This window comes from Xiphophorus couchianus, chromosome 12 (genome assembly GCF_001444195.1).
Source record: "Xiphophorus couchianus chromosome 12, X_couchianus-1.0, whole genome shotgun sequence".
NCBI lineage: Eukaryota > Metazoa > Chordata > Actinopteri > Cyprinodontiformes > Poeciliidae > Xiphophorus > Xiphophorus couchianus.
Window position 1 is genome coordinate 30,199,692 of NC_040239.1, and position 15,296 is coordinate 30,214,987.

Sequence of the window (15,296 nt, forward strand, 5' to 3'; positions counted from 1 at the left end):
GTGACAGGCGGACTGCCAGCCAGGGACAAGCAGGACAACAAGGCAAACAGCTGCGTCTATCAAACATAAATGCCAGAAATGGAATCTGGAAGCATACAAAAGATGAGCATTTCACTTACCACTGATCTCTCTCTCTCTCTCTCTCTCTATATATATACACTGCTCAAAAAAATAAAGGGAACACTTAAACAACACAATATAACTCCAAGTAAATCAAACTTCTGTGAAATCAAACTGTCCACTTAGGAAGCAACACTGATTGACAATCAATTTCACTTGCTGTTGTGCAAATGGAATAGACAACAGGTGGAAATTATTGGCAATTAGCAAGACACACTCAATAAAGGAGTGGTTCTGCAGTTGGGACCACCACGGACCACTTCTCAGTACCTATGCTGTCTGGCTGATGTTTTGGTCAGTTTTGAATGTTGGTGGTGCTTTCACACTCGTGGTAGCATGAGACGGACTCCACAACCCACACAAGTGGCTCAGGTAGTGCAGCTCATCCAGGATGGCACATCAATGCGAGCTGTGGCAAGAAGGTTTGCTGTGTCTGTCAGCGTAGTGTCCAGAGGCTGGAGGCGCTACCAGGAGACAGGCCAGTACACCAGGAGACGTGGAGGAGGCCGTAGGAGGGCAACAACCCAGCAGCAGGACCGCTACCTCCGCTTTTGTGCAAGAAGGAACAGGAGGAGCACTGCCAGAGCCCTGCAAAATGACCTCCAGCAGGCCACAAATGTGCATGTGTCTGCACAAACGGTTAGAAACCGACTCCATGAGGATGGTATGAGGGCCCAACGTCCACAGATGGGGGTTGTGCTCACAGCCCAACACCGTGCAGGACGCTTGGCATTTGCCAGAGAACACCAGGATTGGCAAATTCGCCACTGGTGCCTTGTGCTCTTCACAGATGAAAACAGGTTCACACTGAGCACATGTGACAGACGTGACAGAGTCTGGAGACGCCGTGGAGAGCGGTCTGCTGCCTGCAACATCCTTCAGCATGACCGGTTTGGCAGTGGGTCAGTAATGGTGTGGGGTGGCATTTCTTTGGAGGGCCGCACAGCCCTCCATGTGCTCACCAGAGGTAGCCTGACTGCCATTAGGTACCGAGATGAGATCCTCAGACCCCTTGTGAGACCATATACTGGTGCGGTTGGCCCTGGGTTCCTCCTAATGCAGGACAATGCTAGACCTCATGTGGCTGGAGTGTGTCAGCAGTTCCTGCAAGATGAAGGCATTGAAGCTATGGACTGGCCAGCCCGTTCCCCAGACCTGAATCCGATTGAGCACATCTGGGACATCATGTCTCGCTCCATACACCAACGTCACGTTGCACCACAGACTGTCCAGGAGTTGGCGGATGCTTTAGTCCAGGTCTGGGAGGAGATCCCTCAGGAGACCATCCGCCACCTCATCAGGAGCATGCCCAGGCGTTGTAGGGAGGTCATACAGGCACGTGGAGGCCACACACAATACTGAGCCTCATTTTGACTTGTTTTAAGGACATTACATTAAAGTTGGATCAGCGTGTAGTGTTATTTCACTTTAATTTTGTGTGTGGCTCCAAATCCAGGCCTCCATTGGTCAATAAATTTGATTTCCATTGATGATTTTTGTGTGATTTTGTTGTCAGCACATTCAACTTTGTACAGAACAAAGTATTCAATGAGAATATTACTTTCATTCAGATCTAGGATGTGTTATTTGAGTGTTCCCTTTATTTTTTTGAGCAGTGTATATATACAGTATATATATATATATATATATATATATATATATATAACAGGAAGGGGAATCAGGCAGCTTGTACGAACCGCCTGGACATACAAGTAAAGCTGAGCTAAAGCTATGCTAACAAACATTGAGAGTGTGGGAAGCTTCTTACCACATGGAGGATCGAAAGTTTTCAAAAGCCTGGGGAATACAATCATTTAGGTTGGGTTAAGCAATTAGTTTCAAAAGAAGCATTAAATGGCTGTCGACTTGTTTCTGCTGGGTGAGTAGTGAATTCTGCTATTTTAAGTCAGTCTACGATAACGATGCTATCGCTAACAACAAACTAACTCATGTTATATCTATGAGCTTGGGTCCGCCGGTAAATAATTTATTTAGCTTCTGTAAACCCAAATCCATGCTGGAGTTGTACGTTAATGTTGAGTCATTGTAGGACGATGGATTCAGGTCCAATGTAGGCCAACTATTGGGACCGATCTACAGAAACCCCATTTTCGAGTCTGTTGGTGGCACGAGGAATGTGACCTTGAATGTGACCTTCAAGACTACCAAAGATTCTTTGAAGCTTTGACAACTTCATCCTATGAAGGAAAACAAACAATAGATGTATTAAGTTCCTATTTCAGAATTTAGATCTCAGATTTGATTTTGGACTGCAGTTTTGTCACCTGAAAATTGTAGCATGAGAGCAAATGTTTAGTGTACGACACAGAGCCTGTCAGGAATGCTAAGGCTAGTAAGCATTGCTACCGATAACTGCAGATAAACAGTTTTCCTGGAGTAGTAAGTTGTTTTGCCTCCATTAGCATATTGAGCAGCGCGTACATGAGGATGATTGACAGCACTAAGACCCTCCTATTGGCTCTGATTGGTTGTTGCAACTCACTACAGGTCGAGGAGATTGATTTTTCTCACAGATTATCTGAGTCATACACTGAATAAAGACAACAGGTGGTTCAACTTAAAAAACGCAAGTTAATTAGTTGCAAGTAATCAAGTTAAGTTTATCCAAGTAAGAACATTAAAGTTGAACAAACGTAAATAAAGTAAGTATAACAAACTTAATTTGATTACATGTAACAAATTAACCTAAGTTGGCGCTCCGTTCTGGGCTTTTTTTCAGTGTACCGTACCACTACGGACATAGTGACAGTCTTAACAAGTATGTAATAACTTTTTTCCTTTTTTGTAAAGTTACATAATGCAGCTTTAAGAGCACATTCTTCAACATGTGGGAACAGATTTATAAGGTTATTTTATGATTATGAGGTACTGTAACACAGCCGGAAACAAATATTTATTCAACTACACATACGGGGGTTATTTCTGGATGTGCAAACGTTCATTTCTGTGCTTTTGTTCTATACGTAAACAAGAATTTTCCAGCCGGTTCGCTCGACATGTCTGTTATTAAGACTTTGCGAAAGGTTTGACGGACAGCCGCTCGCTGGGGATGGGGAGTGTCATTTAAACGGTTTTAATATGTACATGGTAAGACGCCCTCAGTGGCTGCTGAATAGCCTCCTGACCTTCTGAGATGGGCAGCAACACATGACTTCCATGCCAAAGCGTCGGCCAGACAGGCCCGCACTCCCAGCCATTCCAATTACGGACATTAGCAAGCAGTGAGAGGAAGCTAATTTGACAAGCTGAGATGATGCCCATTCATATCCACCTCGCTTCGGTGGCCCAGGGTAAATATTTCCCCAAGCTCAGTATAAATAGAAAGACAATATTTGAACAGCTGAGAGGAGAGACAGACTGGGTGAGGAGGAAAGAGAGGAACCAGAGAGGAGATCTTAATCCTTTATGTATACACTCAATACATATTCATAAAGCGGCCGCTCTTTAAGGTGAAAGCGGAGATGTGCTGCGAGGAGAAGGACGTGCCGACAGATGCAAGGGAACTTTTCTGGAGTGAACGACAACTGTTGTTGAAGCTGGATTTCTGGTGTTTGGACTGAAGGAAGCTTGGGGATGTTGGGCTTAATAAGGAAGCAGAGAGTGGCTGAGCTCAACGTTGATCTTTCATTATCAGTCACTGCACTTTTTCTAGAAACACAGTAGACGGAGGGAATCGGGAGGAGGATCTGATTCCATCAGACCATTTCTGAAGATTTTGAAAAGGATAACAACTTCACTTTGGTGACTTTTTGGGTGAAGTCTCGTAATGCAGCTGGAAGTTTACGAGAAAAAAAGAAACTTAACTTCGTCTTCTGTGACAACAGTTAATGCGTCCCGTCGCTCCAGCCAATCGGTCTCAGTTAAGGAAACATGAGCTTGATGGGAATGTTATGAAACCAAAAGTCCTATCCTCATACCAGCGCTAAATGAAAAATACCCACAAATTTGGACTTTTTATGTCAAAATACAAGCTGGCAGTGATAGAAGTACATTTCAACCAGCCTGACAGTAGCATAACCAGTGTGTGTGGTGCTGTTTTTTCATGGCTCCGGACTTGCTGGAAGGTTACGAGCAGTTCGTATGCAGTCTTTGGTGGATTACTCTCTTTGTGACTTAATTTGTGATAAATCCAAATGTGTTTGGAGGTTGAAGGTAGCAGCAAATCTGAGAGGAGCCGTGAACAAAAGCCTTAATGGGGAAGTATTATGTAAAATTAACCTTTAGAGCTTTCCACCATGTTATAATGTTATTCCCTCATCAAAAGCATACCTGGAGTGTTGCCGTAATTCTTTCATGAATGTTTCAGACGTCCTTTAATCTCCATGGCAACCATTCAGCTTTGCAAAACACCTGGTTGGACCTAGCCCCGCCTTCGAAGTGCAGCTCTTCCAGTTTCCAAGCTTTCGTCTCACAGAACGTCTCTTCCCCTGCGACTCCCCCCCTCAGCTCCTTCAGACTAGCCAGCAGCAATTAGCAAACACCTGGTGGAGCATTTGATGAGGTCATTATATGAAGCGCTCAGTGAAGCGCTGGTAGAATCGTTGTTTAAGGATTTATAGAGGAGCCATGTTGTGATGACTTGCTGAAGGCGGAGTTTCAGAAAGAGCAGGAGTTTTTAACGTTTCAAGGAAATAAATTATGAAGTCAAATTTCTTTTAGGTCATATTTGATATACAGGTCATATTTGTATGTGGCATTTTTATAACAACTGAACATAGTTACTTGATTGTGCTATCAAATGGCCTTATGTGACATTGTACTGCATGCCTTTTGAAATCGGAACATACTGAGATCTAGTCATGTGATCATGCAGGAAGAACATAACACATGCAACGATTTACACTAGAATTTATTTACATACAGTACAGACCAAAAGTTTGGACACACAGTTGTGTCCAAACTTTTGGTCTGTACTGTACATTTTCTCTCCATCAATTGTCCAGTTCTTTTTCTTTAAGAGAAACAACTGGTCAGAACAATGATTATCGTTCCCTTGGGCTCACCATTGATTCTGCTAATCACCCCATTTGCCCCTTTCTTAATGATTCATGCCCTCTTCCTGTCACTGCAGACCACGATCGATCTGCATTTGGGTGGCAGAATCTTGAAGATGAAACACACCTAAAGAAAACAAATACGTAGATGTTTGCCCACGTGTGACGCTTACAGAAGAAGAGTCCATTTCTTGGTGACAGAAAAAGGAGACGGAGAGGAAAAAATTATTTGATTCAATGAGAACCAGAACCAAACATGGAGAAGCAGCGTTCAGCTTCTAAGCACCACAAATATGGAACAAACTCCCAGACAACTGCAGAACTGCTGAAACACTGAGTTGGTTAAATGAAGGCTGAAAGCCCAGCAGTTCAGAGTTGGTCTTAAACCATAATAATTGGAATATTAACCAACATAGTCATGTTGTCGTATTGATGATTTTAACAGACATCACTTGACAAAATGTTATGTCTGTTAGTAGTTTTCACAACTGCTACTATGTGATGTGTTTATGGTTTTTCTAATGAAAACACTGAACTGCTGAAATGTGCTGTAGAAATAAACTTAATTGACTGATTGAGAACTGAACGTAGAAAGAGGCTAGAATCCAAGAAGATGCTTAATTTACGATTCAGTGACCCCCAAACTGACACACAACCATTGATCCATGCACACGTAAATTAAATTCACCTGTTCTTCATCCTGATAAGTTCCAAAACTGGATTTTTAAAGCCTTTACGGATCAGTGGAACATCAAAACCATCATACGTAACAGTGCTTGATGTTTGACAAAACCTGCTTCCTTTTCTTACGATAAAAACGACTCATTATGCATTTCTATGTACGCAAACACAACTCTGACAGCGGCATAAAAGTAAGCAAATGCTACTGTATGCATTTTGTTTTGAGGACAGCAGGAACTTGCTTTGCAGCTCGCACAACGCCGACTGACAGACTATTCCAAACTTTTCCTTTAAAGTGAAGCAGTTCACTGCGGCTTCTTTGCAAAACCTTACTTCACTCTAAATGATGCTTTAAAGCAAATATTTTCATGAAGCGTTAAGTTCAGCTGCTGTATTTTCTCAGCATGTCCTTTTATTCTTTTTTTTTTATTACCATAATGTTTTGGGTGTTTTTTTCTCCACCAACTGGTTCCACTGCTGATTCATGGTTATTCCAGGCAGCAGGTCTGGAGCTGACTAAGAACCCGGTTCTTTTTCTGGGTCAGAGAAAAGAACTGATTTTGTCAAAGTCTATAGTCAGACTGAACCAGCTGAGAGAAACGAGCCGCCAGACTGAAACGCCTGAACACATCTCGCGTGAAAATATCAGTTGAGTCAAAGCAATGAGCAGAAAATGAACAAACGTGTGAAATTCGGCTGTTTTAATCCGAATGTAATTGTCTGTTCTTTGTTTAAATGTTACATGTCATGTACTGAATGTTATGATGGAGTATTAGGGTCATACTAAGAAAAAATGAAAAATAAAATAAAATGATGTATTATTTACATTTTTTTCTCATGTGACTTTATATTTTTTAAATAATATTTTCACTTTATTCTTGTTAGAATTTTTTTCTCGTAATATTAAGACTACAGTATTTTCGTGTGACTTCGACTTTATCCTCATACGACTATTCTTGTAATCTTATAAGTTAATTCTTAATATTATGACTTTATCCTTGTAATATTATGACTTTACTCCTGTATGTGTTTATTCTCATAAAATTTCAACTTTATTCACATAATTAAATTTTTTTTCATCTTCTTATTGCGGTCCTAAAATTCCATCAAAGAATGTAGATAACCAAACGTGTAAAACCGTTTCAAGTTTTCACTTGACCATAAAAAAACACGGTTAAATTTTCACTCAACCGTGTTTTGACTTCTTTTATAAACTCTGTAGATCTTTCTGCATCACCAGCCGGCGTTTATAAATCCCATTTAATCCCTCTGCTTGAATCCAGCTCTCGCCGCCGCTTCTATAATGAGACAAAATATGTGATTGTAAGATGTAAACCGTCTCTCTACTCCGTGATCATCCGTCTCAGGTTGCGCCAGATGGACGAGGAAAAATGTACGGAGAGTCTTTTTTAGTGGCGTAATGATATGTGGGAAAACCACGCAGCTTTTTTAGTGAAGAACCGACTTTAAGAACCGAGCTGTAAGGGGTTTTTACAGCTATTTGGTGGAAAAGCCCTTCTGTTTACCTTGGTGAGTGTGAAGGAATTAAAATAACAATGCTGTCTTTGTTTTTTGTGCGTGTACGTGTGTGTGTGTGTGTGTGTGTGTGTGTTTTTTTTAACCTCAAATCTTCTCTTAAAAATATTGGGGCGATATAGGTGGCACAACAAAGGAGCGAAGGAAAATGGAGGATGTAAGGAGTGGGAAGTGATGGATGGTTTTGTGGGTCTGGACATTCTTGTTTAGTTATGAAGAGCCTCTCCCAAGAGAGCTAAGACTGCTAGCTGATGACTCAGCTGGTGTGTGTGTGTGTGTGTGTGGGGGGGGGGGGTGTAAAGATGAACCCTTCTCAATGAACAGAAGGCAATGTAAACACAAAAACACAATGGAGGACAAATTTAGCCAACGCACTGTCAACACATTGCAAAGCAAAGTGTTGGAAAAACAAAAGGTTAGCTTATAAAAATAATCAGTATCAAGACCGGTCTATAAATATATTCAGATTCTTTGTGTTGAGCGTAAGAGGAGTAAGCGATCTTTCTCACAAGCAAGAAATCGCTTGAGACACACAGTCAAGGACTTTATTTGTCATTAATCACACTCAGATATCATTCTAATCACAAAATTAAAGTAAAAGTAAACCAACCTGATGAACGAAGATGCTTATACTAATTCTACAGAGACCAACCGCAGGGAAAAAGGATGCTCAAAGGAGAATTTCCTCCCTTTGACAGAATCTTTTATTTTCCCTGAACAAAAGTTTGAACATGTCCCGAGTCTCATCCGTCTGATTCAGCTGTGGACGTTTAAGTCCTCCCAGTCTTTCTTCCAACTGCATATCAGCAGCCATAACTCAAAATAAATGAAAAATAATTAATTTCACTGCGTGCAATAAACCTTCATCCCTCCTTGCAGAGCGTCTGAAAGGTTTGGAGTTTTCACAGAGAAGCAGCTCGAACCAGATGGGGTATTTTCAGACGAGCCATCGCTCACCTCAGATGTTTTTTGTTCCGACTTCTGGATGTTTTAAATATAGACGAACGAGGGAAAATAGCAGCTTCCACGCAAAAAAAATACCTCCCCGTCTCACTTAATGACATTTCCAGTTCGGTTTAAATATAAGTGGGTTTTTTAAAAATTTTTTATTATTCTACATTTTGTTCATTTTATTTTTTCTTTTACAGATGGGTGGCTTCATTCCTGCTCAGCCCGCCCTGATTCGCGGTGCCAGGAGGGGGCCAGAACCCAGGTCCAAACCCAAACCCCCCTCCCCACCGCTCCCCCCTTCAATGAAAAGCAGATGGCTGTTCCTCCACCGGCAGCCGGCTTCAGTCAGCGGTCCAGGAGAGGAAACTTCTCATTCGCTGCCATCCATCATCGGTAAGGCTGCGGGATGGAACAGGCTGGAGTGGGGAGAGACGGAGGAACGCCTGACAGCCGGCGTCTGGCCTCTTTCAAACGCCTCTGCATGGCACGTTTAGGGCTCACACTCACATGTAAAACACACACGCGCACACACACACACGTTCTCTGAAATATTCCGGCTCACGCCCCGGCGACTTGCGTTTCGTTGCCGGTGTTATTCTTTTCAGCGTCAGGTCAGCGGTTAAAGGTCAGACCCGCTCAGCCTTTGCGTCCCGATGGAGGAACAGAAGAGGTTCTGGGTAATCTTGTTCGCTTCTGATCATCTTAGACGCTCTTTTCTGTGAATCTTTTTATGAGGTTCCAGAACGTTCTGAGAAGGGTTGTAGTAGTTTTGGGTTTTTCATACTTTGGTTCATATTTAGTTGCAGATTCAAAAAGGTCAAAGTGTTGTATTGTGATTACACATCGATTGGGTGATGAAGACTCAACAGAAGACACCATTTTCATAAAATAGACCCAATTATTATTGAACAACCATCTGACTCTGGCGCTTTCTCCCAACTTTTGCTGTCTCCATTTTAACTTCAGACTCTTCAACCTGCCTGTTGCTCTTTTCACCTCCAGAACTTTCCCGACCGACTCCTCCTGTACGCCACACCATTCCTCTCCTCATCCACACCGAGGTAGAGCAGACTGAACCCTGCTAGCCTTGCTGCCTGATCACCTGGTCTCCTGAACACACAGTATGTCCGCCTCCCTCCTCTGCATCATGGCAGCCAACTCTCTTGCTTTCCCTGTCACAGTCCTAACATTCAAAGTTCTTTCTCTCAGTTCTTCCCTTTTCACTCTCTCTGCTTACTTGTCTTCCTCCTCTTTGTCTCTGCTCACCAAACAGAAACCCAGTTTCCACCGATGCCCAGTTGGTCTCCAGCACTGATGGCGGTCGTTGTTAACCCAGGGCTCCAAAGCGATCCGGTGTACTGGAGATCATGTTCTTGACTCACATGTCAGATTTAGCGAACGTTTTACGGCAGACACTCTTCCTGACGCCACCCTCTGCATTTCTCCGGGCTTGGGATGCTTTGTGTTGCACATTATATTTTCCATTGTAAGCTCTTAGTTGTCCGTATCTTTTCTTGAACAAACCAATTTCTAGGCTGTTCTTGAGCTGTGATGTAGGGCCGCACTGTGGACACCCTCAGGGTAGAGTAGACTAAAAGTTTTCTTTCTTGTAGACCTTTTCGTTCCAAACGTTTGTTTATGTCGAGGTGTGACATGTTCATTTTAAGCTGTAAATGAATGAAAGAAGCAGAAAAAAAAAACAAGACGAGGTGGAATGAGGGGTGGAGAGAGGAGAAGAGAGAGAGATGGAGCGCAGTGAGTAATGATCCTGACAGCTGAGGATCATTAATCACTGTCAGAGTTGAAAAGGAAAGCAGGGAGGACAGGGAGGGGGTTGGCATTTGACGTGGCAATGCAGACAAAAACGTCCAACTGGCCTCTCTCCTACACACAGCTTCACACATTCTTCCACAGACCTCCTGCGTTTCCATCCCTCTCTTCACTGCAATTCTTCCTTGTGACAAGAGCAGTTTTCCCAAAATGTCAAGAGAAGGACTGAATGGCTGACGATAAAAAAAACCAACCAAAAAACGGGAGAGAGAAACAAGCAAACCAGTAAACACACGCACACAAACACACACACTTTTTATGCGCACACCCGGAGTCCTGTCATGTCTGTGCATTGCTCGCACTAATAGGGGCTGCCGAGGGTTTGACTCCGCGCGGCGGGCCGCCGCCGCACGGCAACGACAGCCATTCACAGCCTGTCAACCCGCCCTGCAGCGAGAGCCGTCCACAAAGACGGGACTCTCACAAAGAGATGAAGGCGACGCAGTGACTTCAAATCTCAAACATGCAGGCATGCGCAAAAAAAACAGACAGACAGACACACACACACACACACACACCGTCATCCCGTCCTCTTTCCTCCATGCAGCGGGACAGCAGCTGGCCTGTTCCACTGTCACTCACACTGATGAGTCTACTCTGCTGTGTCCAAGTACTGTCCTCCCACCTTTCTGCAACGGTTTCTTTGATTTTCTTTTACACTCGATTCAAAGTGCTTCACAAGAATCTTTATTTGCACCATTCATGTACAAAAATACAGAAAAAAGTTGTAAAAAGTGTAAAAAGTTAACAAATAATCTCTGAACTGATAAAACTGCTGCGATAAGAAGACTGTCAGGGGCAGCATTACATCAAATTTAGCTTTACATCATGCTACAATGTTATTCCCTCACCAAAAACATACCTGGATTGTTGCTTTGATTCTTTCATACGTGTTTGAGAAATCCTTTAATCTCCATGGCAACCATTCAGCTGTGCAAAACATCTGGTTGGACTTAGTCCCCGCCTTTAAAGCTGCAGCTTCCAAGCTTCCACCTCACATAACAGCCTTCCATCTTTGACTCCCTCACTCTACTCCTTCAGACTAGTCAGCAGCAATTAGCAAACATCTGGTGGAACTGGGCATCAGTTGAGCTCATTATAGGAGCTGCTACTCAGTGAAACGCTGGTGTAAACTTTGCGCCAGCAACTTTGCAAACTTGTTAATAGAGGAGCCATGTTGCAAAGACTTCCTGAAGGCGGAGCTTCAGAAAGAGCAGGAGTTTTTTTTTAAAATGACCAATTTCAAGGTGTAAAATTACAAAATAAATGACTTTTAAGTTATATTTGATATATATGCATTTTTATAACAACTGAAGGTAATGTGGGTACTTGATAGTACTATAAAATGAGAGGTCTAGCTTGATTTAATTTCAGATAGAGAGAAAAAAGTGGATTTATCTAGATAGATTAGATTAGATTAGGTATCTAGCTAGGTAGATACCTAGCTGCTAGCTGCTGGCCTAGCCTACCAGCTAGGGCATGCTGGATAGACAGACAGAGTCCTATCAGTTTTACAAATGCAGATCAGGGTGGAGACCATTAGAAGACAATCTGCTGAGTTGCAGCTGCATGTTTAACCGCTGAAAAAAGAAATCACAGTTTGACTGCAGCATATGTCACATCAATTTCTTTGTAATTACCAGTAAACAGAATAAATAAAGCATCTTCACTTTGCTCTCCCTCGACAGGGGTGACTGTGGCTCAGTGGCTAGAGTCGTCCTGCAGTCGGAGTGCCGTAGGTTTGCTTCTGGATTCCTCCTTTCCGAATGAGTTTCATTTACTGCTGTCTTAGTTGTCACTTCCTACTAAAATCAGCTGGAGCAGGAGTCCAGCGCCGCGGCCTCTGCTGAACACTGTGGGTTTTAGCCAAACACCACAGCTGGTCCCCCTGAACGCGTCCTAGCGTCTGCAGCTAACCTCTGAAGGCAGCCCGCCACAAACAGTATAACTATGTTTGTTCATGTTGAGTTAACTTTGGTTACTGATTCCAACATTTAGGATTTTTGTCAGATTTACTATAAAGTGGGAGAATATCGGTTTTACACAGACAATTAATTTTGACATTTTTGTCTTAGGAAAGGAGTGAATGGTTATTGGTCTTCACTAGGGTTTGGAAAGGTACAGTAAGTTTATTTCAAAATACTATTGAGTATATTTCATGATATGGCTATTAATTTAAATCAATAAAATGTATTTAAAGGGCCTAATTTACACCGAAGATCATTCTGAAACACAATAAACTGGTCTAGCAGAGCACCTGCTGGCCGTTGTGCCTGTGGGACTCGGCACTGACCCCTACTGGCGTGGCATGGTACGGTACTTCCTGCCTCACCTTGGACATTTCCACTGCACATCCGACTGCAAAGAAAGACTGGATATATAACAAAAACTTTACTTAAGATAATATGATGAAAGCATGAGAACCAGATCAGAGTGAAACTTTGAACTTGTTCCAAAATAATAAGTTCAGGTGGTGAATTATGAACATAGAATAATTTACGTGAGTCTCAGTTCAATTAACGTTATTTTCATGGTGCCAATTCACGACGCATATCTCGAGACACTGCAAAAAAAAGTCAATTTAATCCAGTCGTTCATGCATTCCAATAGATCCTAATTATCAAACTTTGAGTCAAGTTCAATTTATTTTTCAAATTGGTTTAAAAAAAGAAGTGTTCTGTCTAAGGGAACCCAGCAGATTGTGCCGAGTCATCGACCCGCATCATTCGCTCCTCCTGGACGCGCCTCTAGCGACAGTGGATAATCGCCTGCGTCGTGTCGTCGTCTTTACAACAATCCCTCATGCTGAGCATGCATGTGGCAACAGTGGAGAGGAAAAACTCTCCTTTAACCAGAAGGAACCACCAGCAGAAACTGGCTCTGTGCCACAACCAACTGAGGGTTTGGCAAAGACTTTGTAACTAATTCATGTTAACAGTGAAGTGACACATCAGTGGATATTGTCTGTCGATCTTTAAGACAATCTGGTTGTCAGGACAACCTCCCTATTCATCAACTGGAGACCAGAGAGAGGAGAAAAGAAGAAGACGACAGAAAAGAAGCCTTCTGTTCAGACTTTTAAACTTTTAGTCCAAATTAAAGCACATTTAGCGTCCTGCTGAACTAGAACCGAGTCTGAACAGTGAACAATGAAGATCTTTCACGTTTATCCTCGTGTCGAATACTGTGAAAATGTCTTTATTCATGAGTCCGTTGTGGAAAGGAGTAATGCAAATGTTTAGAGTTGGAATATCATAAAATAATGGAGATAACATTTCAGAACATATTAGCACATTGTGTTCATGCACCACTTTTCTAGGTGTCTGCAGGGTTGAGCACCGGCATAAAGCTTCTGGGTACAGATTGTCAGCTGAGGTTGGAGAAGGCACTTTTAAAAGAAATCATATAAATACAGTTATCTCGATGTGAAGAAACCAATAAAAAAAGGGGGATAATTAAATTGTTGATAACAAAGCAGTCCAGCAGCATCACAGATCCCCAGGTCAAAAAGCCCTTTTCATGCTTAAAACCCACCATAAACCATTTTGATGTTATTTGGAAAAACCGGGAACCAACTGTTAGCAGAACAACCGATCCTTGTTAACACAGTAAGTTTTTATATTCGTGCATAATTAATGATTTAGAGCTTGTGACCACATGATGAAAGTTCAACAAGTCGTTCTCCTTCCAGCAGCTGCTGAGGAGTCAGTGAGTCGTGTCATGCTCTCGTGTTACTCAGTTTCAACTTTTAGAGTTTTTGTTTTATGTGATTTCTAAAGCTGTGGTATGTAAGTTTTATTTAAAAAAATATGTGGGTATTTTTTTTCATATTTGTTAAAACTGTCACCATGTCATGACGCTATAATGTGAGACACATATTCTGTGAAAAGATCGATCTCCAGCTCCTCTGAGCTATTGTTGCCGTCTGAGAGAGAAAAGCACCAAAAACAACCAATCAGAGCCAGGAGGAGGGTCTCAGTGCTGTACATCAGCTCATGTACTTCCTATTCAATGTACTAATGATGAAGAAACAATTTACACTTACAGGAAAACCATTGGTGGCCGTGATAGCCTTAGCATTCAAGGCAGGCTCTCCTAGCTGTTGCGGAGCAGAGGGGGAAACGGAGGGCACACGTGAGGGTGATTGACAGCGCTAAGACCCGCCTCCTGGCTCTGATGGGTTGTTTCTAGTTAGCACTGGGAGAAGGCAGAGGAGATGAAAAACCATGATTATCTGTCTCATAACATACTGTCACGATGTGGTGACAATTTCAACAAATACGTAAAAAAAAAATACAGCAGCTTTAAAGTCCAAACCTAAGTTCAATTTCAAATCTGCATCAACACTTAGAAATTGGTGTTTACAAAAGCTCCCCATCTTGTCTGGCTGAGTGTGAGATATTTTCCAAAGAAGACTGAGCAAACAGTCCGGTCTATGCATGTGCACACTGAGCTGGTGGAGACCTGCAGCTGAAACAGCAGCGTAAGGTGGATCTGCAGGGCCCTGAGTCAGGGGACTGAATACCAACGAGAGCCTCACTTCTGAAATGTAGATTATTTTTCAAACTAAATATGTAGTTTCAAACTAATATCAGTTTACCAGGCTTTTAATACTACTTGGTTTTCCACTAGGGCTGCACAGGTCCTGGGTTCGATTCCCGGCCCGGGTTCTTTCTGCGAGGAGTTTACATGTTCTCCCTGTGGGTTCTCTCCAGGTCCAAAAAGTCCAAAAACTTGACTGTCAGGTTAATTGGTCTCTCTAAATTCTCCCTAGGTGTGTGTGTGTGCATGGTTGTTTGTCCTGTCTGTCTCTGTGTTGACCTGTCCAGGGTGACCCCGCACCAGCAGCCCTCCTGACCCCACTAGGGACAAAGGTGTTAGAAAATGGATAGTTTTAGTTTTGCTGTTTGCTGGTTTCTAGTAGTTATTCCAGCCAATTTTTGTTATTACGTCAGTTTTAGTTATAACTACAATAACCTTGCATTTTACATCTACTTTAACTTTGTGCATAGCTTATATGCACAAAGTATGATTGGAAAGTGTAAAAAACAACAACATTACGCATTCCTTTGCAAGGGACTGTACATGTTGATCAGAAGATCAACTTATAAGGAATTGGTAAAAAAAAAAAAAACAATGTCCAAGGAAGGATTGTATCATTGC

At 42.4% G+C, this 15,296-nt stretch overlaps 2 long non-coding RNA genes across 2 annotated transcripts in view; one reads left to right on the top strand and one right to left on the bottom strand.

Annotated features, from left to right (window-relative positions):
• Window positions 1–15,296, bottom strand: part of LOC114154060 (uncharacterized) — an 80,477-nt gene that overhangs the window by 44,137 nt on the left and 21,044 nt on the right. The window lies entirely within an intron of this gene.
• Window positions 8,508–9,834, top strand: LOC114154061 (uncharacterized). Its single transcript, XR_003597467.1, has 3 exons — window positions 8,508–8,696; window positions 9,306–9,424; window positions 9,585–9,834. It is a non-coding gene; the product is annotated as an uncharacterized LOC114154061 (long non-coding RNA).